The sequence below is a fragment of the Carcharodon carcharias genome, assembly GCF_017639515.1.
Source record: "Carcharodon carcharias isolate sCarCar2 chromosome 27 unlocalized genomic scaffold, sCarCar2.pri SUPER_27_unloc_11, whole genome shotgun sequence".
In the NCBI taxonomy this organism is placed as follows: Eukaryota; Metazoa; Chordata; class Chondrichthyes; order Lamniformes; family Lamnidae; genus Carcharodon; species Carcharodon carcharias.
The window spans coordinates 395750-409595 of record NW_024470626.1 but is presented as its reverse complement, the minus strand read 5'-3'; the positions used below and the strand labels follow the sequence as shown (position 1 = coordinate 409595).

The 13846-nt window shown below is 49.5% G+C and overlaps 4 non-coding genes across 4 annotated transcripts; 1 reads left to right on the top strand and 3 right to left on the bottom strand.

Moving 5' to 3' along the window:
- The first annotated feature begins 3532 nt into the window (after nt 1-3532).
- Nucleotides 3533-3605, top strand: trnar-acg. The gene has a single exon. It is a non-coding gene; the product is annotated as a tRNA-Arg (tRNA).
- A 4001-nt stretch (nt 3606-7606) lies between these two features.
- On the bottom strand, nt 7607-7679 carry trnar-acg. The gene has a single exon. It is a non-coding gene; the product is annotated as a tRNA-Arg (tRNA).
- A 3644-nt stretch (nt 7680-11323) lies between these two features.
- On the bottom strand, nt 11324-11396 carry trnar-acg. Its single transcript has one exon. It is a non-coding gene; the product is annotated as a tRNA-Arg (tRNA).
- A 1956-nt stretch (nt 11397-13352) lies between these two features.
- Nucleotides 13353-13425, bottom strand: trnar-acg. The gene has a single exon. It is a non-coding gene; the product is annotated as a tRNA-Arg (tRNA).
- Nucleotides 13426-13846: the final 421 nt, after the last annotated feature.

Here is a 13846-nt window from a genome sequence, read left to right as displayed (position 1 = left end):
TTATAGTATTAAGTAATTGTAATCTTATGTCGGTGCATGAACAATTGTGCTAATAAATATTTTAATTTAATTTTTAAAATCTCTATAGGTCTTGGCGGACTCGTTACTTCTCAATTCAATGCACACATCGTGTAATAAATACCAATTGCAAAACAGTTGTGGTACCCTGACCAACGTTCCCTCATGGGTTGGATCTGCCTGACACAATCACAGCATAACTCCCCTTTCAAAACAGTTGACAAATTCGAGTTAAATTCAACAGAAAATGCAAAACTAGGTAAAACCATTCCTTAAAAATTGGACCAATCCTCGTCAGATTCTAGGGAGAAGTTTGTTGTAAGTAAGCTTGGCTTTAAAAAGATAACCAAATACTTAAGTTCGATGGAAGGAATTCTTTAAATCAGTTAAAAAGAGATTTAAGAAAGTGGACAGATTCAAGTTGAATTTTACAGAAATCCCTTTTTATAGGGGTATTTTTGAAATGTTCACAAATTACTGAAATATAATAGAAACGTTTCATTAAATAAGTTTAAACTAGTTTTTAAAAGTTATCAAATTCAAGTTAAAGTCTATTTATTCGATACATAAATGATTGGAATCTTGGAAAACAGAGTGAAATTTTAATATTTGCCGATGCTACTAAATCCTTTATAAAGCTCTGGTTAGAACACAACTAGAGAATTATGTCCAGTTCCAGTCTCCCCACTGTAGGAAGGACATGAGGGCCCTTGAGAGGGGACGGAGAGAGAGAGGTTTACTGGAACGGTTCCAGGGATGAGGGATTTTATCAACGAGGTTAGATTGGAGAGGCTGGGGTTGTTGTGCTTGGAGTGAAGGAGATTGAGGGGAGATGTCCTAGAGGGGTACAAGATGGTGACAGGTTTAGTTAAGGGGGGGGAACGACGGAATAACTCTTTCTGTCAGCGGGTGATACTAACAGAAGCTGGGGGGGGGGGCAGAGGTTTAAGACTTTGGGCAAGGTGTGGGGTGTGGGGGGGATGGTAGCATTCTGGTAAATCTCCTCTGCCCCCTCTCAGGGAGCCTCATACCCTCCCTATAGTGTGGTGACCAGCGAGTGGGAATGGACCTGGAATTGGCTGTCTACGAGGGGGGAGGGAGGGGGGGTGTGGAAGAGATTGGTTTCTATTTCTCATTGTTCGCTGGCTAAACCAGTCCCCTGACACCATCCTGCAGTCTACAGCTTCCTCCCTCAATCTCACTGGCACGTTGTTATATCGCCTGGTATCGGACATATTCATTGATGGGGTGTGGGCATCGTTGGCTGGGCCGAGCATTCATCGTCTGTCCCTCATCGCCCTTGAGAAGGTGGTGGATCTACGCCACGCGGACCGAGCTGAGGGTTCGGGGGGGGGTGGGATGGTGCCATTTCTGGTGAAGTCTGGGCCCCGCTTAGGCTGGTGTCGACTCGGGGGAATGAGGATCAATCCTCGGAGAGGAGGAGGCGAAATTCTTTTTGAGGTAGGCAGAGTTTTGAAGAGCTGAGGGACTGAGTTGGATGATCGATATTCGGTGTGGAGAGTGGGAACAATTTGTAAGACCTGCAAATGCATCATCATATCTCGGCCAGTGTTGTGACGGATAACACGTCTGTCTACAAATTGGAAGATTCCTGGTTCAAATCGTGACTTTCTCAGGGTGAAGCTTTTAAAAATAGTTCACAAACTCCAGGTAAATTTGAGGAGAAAATATCTTTGAAATAGAATTGAACTAATTCAAGTCAATATTGACCAAATTATACGGGGGGAATAACTTTGTGGTGACCAATTTCTTTTTAAAAAGTTGACAGACTCCAGTTGAATTGTATTGGGGAAAAAAAACCTCAAGTAAGTTCAAATTGGCCTTTTGAACGATGAGAATTTCCAGCTAAGTTTTCTGGGAATGTTCCATTTCCGTGAGGAGGAACCCATTTGAAAAAACTTGACCGACTCGAGTGAAATCTTGTGGAGGAGTTCCTTTGACGCGTTGGTCAGTAGTGCAATGGATAACGTGTCAGACTACAGATCGGACAGTTCCAGGTTCCACTCCTGGCTGACTCAGCGGGGAAACCATTTAATAATAGTTCACAAGCACCAGTTAAAATTGAGGGGAAAAATACCTCTTAAGATTAAGCAAGGGCAAATAAATATTGACCAACTCACTTCAAATCCTTATATGTGTCTTTAAAACTATTTTTTAACATTGTTGACTGACTTTTTCCAAACACTTACTTCATCCCAGTTAAATTGTGTAGGAAACATGTTCAAATAAGTTCAAATCAGATCCTCATATGTTGAGATGTCCGACCTAAATTCTACGGGAATATACGTGCTCGGTACGGTGAAACTAGTTATTAAAAGGTTCACCAACTCTAAACTATGTCTGTGGAGAAATTTGTTCTCAGCGAGTTTAGTTTTAAAATGTTCACAAATTATTCGATTTGACAGAAACATTTCGTTAAATAAGTTTAAAGGAGTTTTTCAAAGTTCTAGTTAAAGCCCAGTTATTCGATACGAAAACGGTTTGAATGTCGGAATAGGGAGTGAAGTGTTAAAATTGGCCACTGATACCAAACTTGGAGGGAGGGACAAACAGTGAGGGTGGCACCAATTGCCTGCAGCAGGACATAGATAGGCTGACAGGATGGGCAGACAAGTGGCAAATGCAGTTTAATACAGAGAAGTGTTGGACGACCGATATTCTGTGTGAAGTGTCAGACAGCTACTCATTTATGGGATGTTATTGGAAAACATTTTTTTAAAATAGTGGTTTAGTCTGTGTATGTGTCTCTTAATTGGATGAAAGCCAGCTAGTCTGGGTGCTCTGATCTATCGTAGTTTTGAGTTGTAAACAGAGAGGTAAAGAGGACATTTGCATTTGGTTGAATAGAGTATTCAAGAAGGGGAGTGAAATCAGGAACCTAACTAGCAGAGACCAAGCAATGTGTATATTATGACTAAAATTGGTGCTAGGAAAGGGGTTTTATTGTAGGAAGAGGTGGTGTTCAAAGGGGCTGGGGATACAAAGAGCATTTACATTCAGAGGGGAGTGCTGGGTAGAAGAGAGAGGAGTTTTGTGTGTGCAGGGTAGAGGGACAGAACATCCCAGCAGCTGTAAGCCTCCAACTGTCTGCAAAGCAAGCAAATTGAAAGGGACCTCATTTTGAATTCGTGAGGTGAGAAATGCTTTGCCTGGTGTCCGGTTAAGTCTACATGTTACTGCTAACTTTATGGAGATTAACTTGGGGATTGTTAAAAGTTATGATAGCAGATATTTGTATCCATGTGCCTGTGTTTAATACCTTGTTGTAACCTAATACATGTCTCATTTAGTTGGATATAAAAGCTCTGGAGACCTGGTGGTCTGATTCCTGAGTTTGGTGCTGCAACTCCAAACACACCGATTGGAAATCTAGGTGATGACAGTTGTTGAACATTTTGCTCTGGGATTTTAAATAACTCGGCCTCACCGACTGCTGAATCATAACAGGAGAGTCGGGACAATTTGTAGGAACTGTCGCTGGCCTTTCACATCTGGGCCAGTGGCGCAATGGATAACGCGTCTGACTACGGATCAGAAGATTCCAGGTTCGAATCCTGGCTGGTTCGGAGGGAGCAAAGCTTTTAAAAATAGTTCACAAACTCCAGTTACATTTGAGGGAAAAATGTCTTTGAAGTGGGATTAAACTCATTCAAATAAAAATTTACCGAAGGGATCAAAATTGACTAAAAGGTGGAGATAAAAAAATGGATGGAAATACTTTTAAAAATAATGGAAATAGGTGGGGAAAGAAATATAAATATAAAAATATATATAAAGGAATTTACAGCCTTTCGGATTTAATATAAAGTTCAACAACTTCAGATCATGAACTCGCTCCTCCATCCCCACCCCCATTCCAGTCCCCCCTTTTCCAATAATTTATCATTTTTATTTTTTATATACATATATTTCCATGATTTTTAAATCTATTTCCATCCATTGTTTTATTTCCATCTTTTAGCCTATTTCAATCCCTTCCCCCCACCCCCACCCCCACTAGGGCTATCTGTACCTTCACCCCCACCCCCACTAGGGCTATCTGTACCTTCACCCCACCCCACCCCCACTAGGGCTATCTGTACCTTCACCCCCACCCCCCACTAGGCCTATCTGTACCTTCACCCCCACCCCCACTAGGGCTATCTGTACCTTCACCCCACCCCACCCCCACTAGGGCTATCTGTACCTTCACCCCCACCCCCACTAGGGCTATCTGTACCTTCACCCCCACCCCACCCCCACTAGGGCTATCTGTACCTTCACCCCACCCCCACTAGGGCTATCTGTACCTTCACCCCACCCCACCCCCAATAGGGCTATCTGTACCTTCACCCCACCCCACCCCCACTAGGGCTACGTGTACGTTCACCCCCACCCCACCCCCACTAGGGCTATCAGTACCTTCACCCCCACTGGGTCTATCTGTACCTTCCCACCACCCCACCCCCTCTAGGGTTGTCTGTACCTTTCCCCCCACCCCCACTAGGGCTATCTGTACTTTCACCCTCACCCCATCCCCACTAGGGCTATCTGTACCTTGATCGTCCTGCTTTCCACCCTTAATGTCCCCATTAGCACCTCCTTTAGCTAATATCACCACCACCAACACCCCTTTGTCCTTTTGTCTATGACATCATTGACAATCTCTCCTTTCCCTCCACCTATCACTGGCCCTCTATCCAGCTCTGGTTAGGACACAATGTACAGCCATGTGTGTGTGTTTAATACCTTGTTGTAACCTAATACATGTCACATTTAGTTGGATATAAAAGCTCTGGAGACCTGGTGGTCTTATTCCTGAGTTTGGTGCTGCAACTCCAAACACACCGATTGGAAATCTAGGTGATGACAGTTGTTGAACATTTTGCTCTGGGATTTTAAATAACTCGGCCTCACCGACTGCTGAATCATAACAGGAGAGTCGGGACAATTTGTAGGAACTGTCGCTGGCCTTTCACATCTGGGCCAGTGGCGCAATGGATAACGCGTCTGACTACGGATCAGAAGATTCCATCCATTGCTTTATTTCTACCTTTTAGCCGATTTCAATCCCTTCACCCCACCCCACCCCCACTACGGCTATCTGTACCTTCACCCCCACCCCCACTAGGGCTATCTGTACCTTCACCCCCACCCCCACTAGGGCTATCTGTACCTTCACCCCCACCCCCACTAGGGCTATCTGTACCTTCACCCCACCCCCACCCCCACTAGGGCTATCTGTACCTTCACCCCCACCCCCACTAGGGCTATCTGTACCTTCACCCCACCTCCACTAGGGCTATCTGTACCTTCACCCCCACCCCCACTAGGGCTATCTGTACCTTCACCCCCACCCCCACTAGATCGATCTGTACCTTCACCCCACCCCCACTACGGCTATCTGTACATTCACCCGGACCCACCAGGGCTATATGTATCTTCCCCCCACCCCACCCCCACTAGGGCTATCTGTACCTTCACCCCACCCCACCCCCACTAGGGCTATCTGTACCTTCCCCCCAACCCCACTAGGGCTATCTGTACCTTCACCCCCACCCCCACTAGGGCTATCTGTACCTTCACCCCCACCCCCACTAGGGCTATCTGTACCTTCACCCCCACCCCACCCCCACTAGGGCTATCTGTACCTTCAACCCCACCCCACCCCCACTAGGGCTATCTGTACCTTGCCCCCACCCCCACTAGGGCTATCTGTACCTTCACCCCCACCCCACCCCCACTAGGGCTATCTGTACCTTCACCCCCACCCTGCCCCCACTAGGGCTATCTGTACCTTCACCCCCACCCCACCCCCACTAGGGCTATCTGTACCTTCACCCCCACCCCACCCCCACTAGGGCTATCTGTACCTTCACCCTTACCCCACTAGGGCTATCTGTACCTTCACCCCCACCCCACCCCCACTAGGGCTATCTGTACCTTCACCCCCACCCCACCCCCACTAGGGCTATCTGTATCTTCACCCCACCCCCACTAGGGCTATCTGTACCTTCACCCCCACCCCCACTAGGGCTATCTGTACCTTCACCCCCACCACACCCAAACTAGGGCTATCTGTACCTTCACCCCACCCCCACTAGGGCTATCTGTACCTTCACCCCCACCCCACCCCCACTCGGGCTATCTGTTCCTTCACCCCCACCCCACCCCAACTCGGGCTATCTGTACCTTCACCCCACCCCCATTTTTGTTTCGGATTCCAACCTCTGGAGTATTTTGCTTTTTTCCTGGTAATTATTTATTGGAATGAAATTAATCCCACTTCAAAGACATTTTTCCCTCAAGTTTAAGTGGAGATTTTGAACTATTTTTAAAAGCTTTGCTCCCACCGAACCAGCCAGGATTCGAACCGGGAATCTTCTGATCCGTAGTCAGACGCGTTATCCATTGCAGCATTAGCATGGGGTGGGGTGAAGGTACAGATAGCCCTAGTGAGGGTGGGGTGGGGTGAAGGTACAGATAGCCCTAGTGGGGGTGGGGTGGGGTGAAGGTACAGATAGCCCTAGTGAGGGTGGGGTGGGGTGAAGGTACAGATAGCCCTAGTGGGGGTGGGGTGGGGGTGAAGGTACAGATAGCCCTAGTGAGGGTGGGGTGGGGTGAAGGTACAGATAGCCCTAGTGAGGGTGGGGTGGGGTGAAGGTACAGATAGTCCAAGTGGGGGTGGGGTGGGGTGAAGGTACAGATAGCCCTAGTGAGGGTGGGGTGGGGTGAAGGTACAGATAGCCCTAGTGGGGGTGTGGTGAAGGTACAGATAGCCCTAGTGGGGGTGGGGTGAAGGTACAGATAACCCTAGTGGGGGTGAGGTGGGGGTGAAGGTACAGATAGCCCTAGTGGGCGTGGGGTGGGGTGAAGGTACAGATAGCCCTGGTGGGCGTGGGGTGGGGTGAAGGTACAGATAGCCCTAGTGGGGGTGGGGTGGGGGTGAAGTTACAGATAGCCCTAGTGGGGGTGGGGTGGGGGTGAAGGTACAGATAGCCCTAGTGGGGGTGGGGTGGGGGTGAAGGTACAGATAGCCCTAGTGGGGGTGGGGTGGGGGTGAAGGTACAGATAGCCCTAGTGTGGGTGGGGTGGGGTGAAGGTACAGATAGCCCTAGTGGGGGTGGGGTGGGGGTGAAGGTACAGATAGTCCTAGTGGGGGTGGGTTGGGGGTGAAGGGATTGAAATCGGGTAAAAGGTAGAAATAAAACAATGGATGGAAATAGATTTACAAATAATGGAAATATATATATATATAAAAAATAAAAATGATAAATTATTGGAAAAGGGGGGACTGGAATGGGGGTGTGGATGGAGGAGCGAGTTCATGATCTGAAGTTGTTGAACTTAACGTTAAATCCGAAAGGCTGTCAATTCCTTTATATATATTTTTATAATTATATTTCTTTCCCCACCTATTTCCATTATTTTTAAAAGTATTTCCATCCATTGTTTTATCTCCACCTTTTAGTCAATTTTGATCCCTTCAGTAAATATTTATTTGAAGGAGTTTAATCCCACTTCAAAGACATTTTTCCCTCAAATGTAACTGGAGTTTGTGAACTATTTTTAAAAGCTTTGCTCCCTCCGAACCAGCCAGGAATCGAACGTGGAATCTTCTGATCCGTAGTCAGACACGTTATCCATTGCGCCACTGGCCCAGATGTGTAAAACCGGCGACAGTTCCTACAAATTGTGCCGACTCTCCTGTTATGATTCAGCAGTCGGTGAGGCCGAGTTATTTAAAATCCCAGAGCAAAATGTTCAACAACTGTCATCACCTAGATTTCCAATCGGTGTGTTTGGAGTTGCAGCACCAAACTCAGGAATAAGACCACCAGGTCTCCAGAGCTTTTATATCCAACTAAATGAGACATGTATTAGGTTACAACAAGGTATTAAACACACACACATGGCTGTACATTGTGTCCTAACCAGAGCTGGATAGAGGGCCAGTGATAGGTGGAGGGAAAGGAGAGATTGTCAATGATGTCATAGACAAAAGGACAAAGGGGTGTTGGCGGTGGTGATATTAGCTAAAGGAGGTGCTAATGGGGACATTAAGGGTGGAAAGCAGGACGATCAAGGTACAGATAGCCCTAGTGGGGGTGGGGTTGGGGTGAAAGTACAGATAGCCCTAGTGGGGGTGGGGGGAAAGGTACAGACAACCCTAGAGGGGGTGGGGTGGTGGGAAGGTACAGATAGACCCAGTGGGGGTGAAGGTACTGATAGCCCTAGTGGGGGTGGGGTGGGGTGAAGGTACAGATAGCCCTAGTGGGGGTAGGGTGGGGTGAAGGTATAAATAACCCTAGTGGGGTAGGTGGGGGGAAGGTACAGATAGCCCTAGTGTGGGGTGGTGGGAGTGAAGGTACAGATAGCCCTAATGGGGTTGGTGTGGGGTGAATGTACAGGTATCCCTAGTGGGTGTGGGGTGGGGTGAAGGTACAGATAGCCCTAGTGGGGGTGGGGGGAAGGTACAGATAGACCTGATGGGGGTGGGGTGGGGGTGAAGGAACAGATAGCCCTAGTGGGGTTGGCTGGGGTGAAGGTACAGATAGCCCTAGTGGGGGTGGGGGGAAGGTACAGATAGCACTAGTGGGGGTGGGGTGGGGTGAAGGTACAGATAGCCCTAGTGGGGGTGGGGTGAAGGTACAGATAGCCCTAGTGGGGTTGGCTGGGGTGAAGGTACAGATAGCCCGAGTGGGGGTGGGGGGAAGGTACCGAGATCCCTAGTGGGGGTGGGGTGAAGGTACAGATAGCCCTTGTGGGGGTGGGGGGAAGGATCCGAGATAACTAGTGGGGTCGGGTGAAGGTACAGATAGCGCTAGTGGGGGTGGGGTGAAGGTAAAGATAGCCCCAGTGGGGGTGGGGGGAAGGTACCGAGATCCCTAGTGGGGGTGGGGTGAAGGTACAGATAGCCCTTGTGGGGGTGGGGCGAGGATACAGATAGCCCTAGTGGGGGTGGGGGGAAGGTACAGATAGCCCAAGGGCGGGTAGGGTGGGGGTGAAGGTACAGAAAGACCTAGTGTGGTGGTGAGAATGTACAGATAGCCCTAGCTGGGGTGAGGTGGGGGGAAGGTACATATAGCCCTAGTGTTGGTGGGGTTGGGGTGAAGTTACAGATAGCCCAAGTGTGGGTGGGGTGGGGGTGAAGGTACAGATAGCCCTAGTTGGGGTGAAGGTACAGATAGCCCTAGTGGGGCTGGGGTGGGGTGAAGGTACAGATAGCCCTAGTGGGGGTGGGGTGGGGTGAAGGTACAGATAGACCTAGTGGGGGTGGGGTGGGGTGAAGGTACAGATAGCCCTAGTGGGGGTGGGGTGAAGGTACAGATAGCCCTAGTGGGGATGGGGTGGGGGTGAAGGTACGGATAGCCCTAGTGGGGGTGTGGTGAAGGTACAGATAGCCCTAGTGGGGGTGGGGTGAAGGTACGGATAGCCCTAGTGGGGGTGGGGTGAAGGTACGGATAGCCCTAGTGGGGGTGGGGTGAATGTACAGATGGTCCCAGTGGGGGTGGTGTGAATGTACAGATGGTCCTAGTGGGGGTGGGGTGGGGTGAAGGTACAGATAGCCCGAGTGGGGGTGGGGTGAATGTACAGATGGTCTTAGTGGGGGTGGGGTGGGGGTGAAGGTACAGATAGCCGTAGTTGGGGTGGGGGGAAGGTACAGATAGCCCTTTGGGGGTGAGGGGAACGCACAGATAGCCCTATTGTGGGGGGGTGGGGGTGAAGGTACACACAGCCCTAGTGGATTTGGGGCGATGGGGTGAAGTTACAGATAGCCCTAGTGGGGGTGGGGTGAAGGTACAGATAGCCCTAGTGGGGGTGGGGGTGAAGGTACAGATAGCCCTAGTGGGGGTGGGGTGGGGGTGAAGGTACAGATAGCCCTAGTGGGGGTGGTGAGGTGGTGAAGGTACAGATAGCCCTAGTGGGGGTGGGGTGGGGTGAAGGTACAGATAGACCTAGTGGGGGTGGGGTGGGGTGAAGGTACAGATAGCCCTAGTGGGGGTGGGGTGGGGGTGAAGGTACAGATAGCCCTAGTGGGGGTGGGGTGAAGGTGCAGATAGCCCTAGTGGGGGTGGGGTGAAGGTACAGATAGCCCTAGTGGGGGTGGGGTGGGGGTGAAGGTACAGATAGCCCTAGTGGGGGTGGGGTGAAGGTGCAGATAGCCCTAGTGGGGGTGGGGTGAAGGTACAGATAGCCCTAGTGGGGGTGGGGTGAAGGTACAGATAGCCCGAGTGGGGGTGGGGGTGAATGTACAGATAGCCCTAGTGGGGGTGGGGTGGGGTGAAGGTACAGATAGCCCTAGTGGGGGTGGGGGTGGGGGTGAAGGTACAGATAGCCCTAGTGGGGGTGGGGTGAAGGTACAGATAGCCCTAGTGGGTTTGGGGTGGGGGTGAAGGTACAGATAGCCCTTGTGGGGGTGGGGGTGGGGGTGAAGGTACAGATAGCCCTAGTGGGGGTGGGGGTGAAGGTACAGATAGCCCTTGTGGGGGTGGGGGTGGGGGTGAAGGTACAGATAGCCCTAGTGGGGGTGGGGGGAAGGTACAGATAGCTCTAGTGGGGGTGGGGTGGGGGTGAAGGTACAGATAGCCCTAGTGGGGGTGGGGGTGGGGTGAAGGTACAGATAGCCCTAGTGGGGGTGGGGGTGAAGGTACAGATAGCCCTAGTGGGGGTGGGGTGGGGTGAAGGTACTGATAGCCCTAGTGGGGGTGGTGTGGGGGTGAAGGTACAGATAGCCCTAGTGGGGGTGGGGGTGAAGGTACAGATAGCCCTAGTGGGGGGTGGGGTGAAGGTACAGATAGCCCTAGTGGGGGTGGGGTGAAGGTACAGATAGCCCTAGTGGGGGTGGGGTGAAGGTACAGAGAGGCCTAGTGGGGGTGGGGTGGGGTGAAGGGATTGAAATCGGCTGAAAGGTAGAAATAAAACAATGGATGGAAATAGATTTAAAAATAATGGAAATATATATATATATATAAAAAATAAAAATGATAAATTATTGGAAAAGGGGGGACTGGAATGGGGGTGGGGTTGGAGGAGCGAGTTCATGATCTGAAGTTGTTGAACTTAATATTAAATACGAAAGGCTGTCAATTCCTTTATATATATTTTTATATTTATATTTCTTTCCCCACCTATTTCCATTATTTTTAAAAGTATTTCCATCCATTGTTTTATCTCCACCTTTTAGTCAATTTTGATCCCTTCAGTAAATATTTATTTGAAGGAGTTTAATCCCACTTCAAAGACATTTTTCCCTCAAATGTAACTGGAGTTTGTGAACTATTTTTAAAAGCTTTGCTCCCTCCGAACCAGCCAGGATTCGAACCTGGAATCTTCTGATCCGTAGTCAGACGCGTTATCCATTGCGCCACTGGCCCAGATGTGTAAAGCCAGCGACAGTTCCTACAAATTGTGCCGACTCTCCTGTTATGATTCAGCAGTCGGTGAGGCCGAGTTATTTAAAATCCCAGAGCAAAATGTTCAACAACTGTCATCACCTAGATTTCTAATCGGTGTGTTTGGAGTTGCAGCGCCAAACTCAGGAATAAGACCACCAGGTCTCCAGAGCTTTTATATCCAACTAAATGAGACATGTATTAGGTTACAACAAGGTATTAAACACACACACATGGCTGTACATTGTGTCCTAACCAGAGCTGGATAGAGGGCCAGTGATAGGTGGAGGGAAAGGAGAGATTGTCAATGATGTCATAGACAAAAGGACAAAGGGGTGTTGGTGGTGGTGATATTAGCTAAAGGAGGTGCTAATGGGGACATTAAGGGTGGAAAGCAGGACGATCAAGGTACATATAGCCCTAGTGGGGGTGGGGTGAAGGTACAGATAGCCCTAGTGGGGGTGGGGTGAAGGTACAGATAGCCCTTGTGGGGGTGGGGTGAAGGTACAGATAGCCCTAGTGGGGGTGTGGTGGGGTGAAGGTACAGATAGCCCTAGTGGGGGTGGGGTGAAGGTACATTTAGCCCTAGTGGGGTTGGTGTTGGGTGAAGGTACAGATAGCCCTAGTGGGGGTCGGGTGGGGTGAAGGTACATATAGCCCTAGTGGGGGTGGGGTGGTGGGGTTTAAGGTACAGATAGCCCTAGTCGGGGTTTGGGGGGGGAGTTGAAAGTACAGATAGCCCTAGTGGGGGTGGGGTGGGGGGTGAAGGTACAGATAGCCCTAGTGGGGCTGGGGTGTGGTGAAGTTACATATAGCCCTAGTGGGTGGTGGGGTGAAGGTACAGATAGCCCTGGTGGGGGTGGGGTGGGGTGAAGGTACAGATAGCCCTAGTGGGGGTGGGGTGGGGGTGAAGGGACAGATAGCCCTAGTGGGGTTGGGGTGGGGGTGAAGGTACAGATAGCCCAAGTGGGGATGAGTGAGGTGTGAATGTACAGATACCCCTAGTGGGGGTGGGGGTAATGGTGAAGGTACAGATAGCCCTGGTGGGGGTGGGATGGGGTGAATGTTCAGATAGCCCTAGTGGGGTTGGGGTGGGGTGAAGGTACAGATAGCCCTAGTGGGGGTGGGGGTAATGGTGAAGGTACAGATAGCCCTATCGGGGATGGGGCGGGGGGGTGAAGGTACAGATAGCCCTTGTGGGGGTGGGGTGAAGGTACAGATAGCCCTAGTGGGGGTGGGGTGAAGGTACAGATAGCGATAGTTGGGGTGGGGTGGGGTGAAGGTACAGATAGCCGTAGTGGGTGGGTGGTTGGGTGAATGTACAGATACTCCTAGTGGGGGTGGGGTGGGGTGAAGGTACAGATAGCCCTAGTGGGGGTGGGGTGGGGGTGAAGGTACAGATAGCCCTAGTGGGGGTGGGGTGAAGGCACAGATAGGCCTAGTGGGGGTGGGGGTGAAGGTACAGATAAGCCTAGTGGGGGTGGGGGTGAAGGTACAGATAGCCCTAGTGGGGGTGGGGTGGGTTGAAGGGATTGAAATCGGCTAAAAGGTAGAAATAAAACAATGGATGGAAATAGATTTAAAAATAATGGAAATATATATATATATAAAAAATAAAAATGATAAATTATTGGAAAAGGGGGGATTGGAATGGGGGTGGGGATGGAGGAGCGAGTTCATGATCTGAAGTTGTTGAACTTAATGTTAAATCCGAAAGGCTGTAAATTCCTTTATATATATATTTATATTTATATTTCTTTCCCCACCTATTTCCATTATTTTTAAACGTATTTCCATCCATTGTTTTATCTCCACCTTTTAGTCAATTTTGATCCCTTCGGTAAATATTTATTTGAATGAGTTTAATCCCACTTCAAAGACATTTTTCCCTCAAATGTAACTGGAGTTTGTGAACTATTTTTAAAAGCTTTGCTCCCCCGAACCAGCCAGGATTCGAACCTGGAATCTTCTGATCCGTAGTCAGACGCGTTATCCATTGCGCCACTGGCCCAGATGTGTAAAACCAGCGACAGTTCCTACAAATTGTTCCGACTCTCCTGTTATGAATCAGCAGTCGGTGAGGCCGAGTTATTTAAAATCCCAGAGCAAAATGTTCAACAACTGTCATCACCTAGATTTCCAATCGGTGTGTTTGGAGTTGCAGCGCCAAACTCAGGAATAAGACCACCAGGTCTCCAGAGCTTTTATATCCAACTAAATGAGACATGTATTAGGTTACAACAAGGTATTAAACACACACACATGGCTGTACATTGTGTCCTAACCAGAGCTGGATAGAGGGCCAGTGATAGGTGGAGGGAAAGGAGAGATTGTCAATGATGTCATAGACAAAAGGACAAAGGGGTGTTGGCGGTGGTGATATTAGCTAAAGGAGGTGCTAATGAAGGGTAGAAAGCAGGACAAACAAGGTA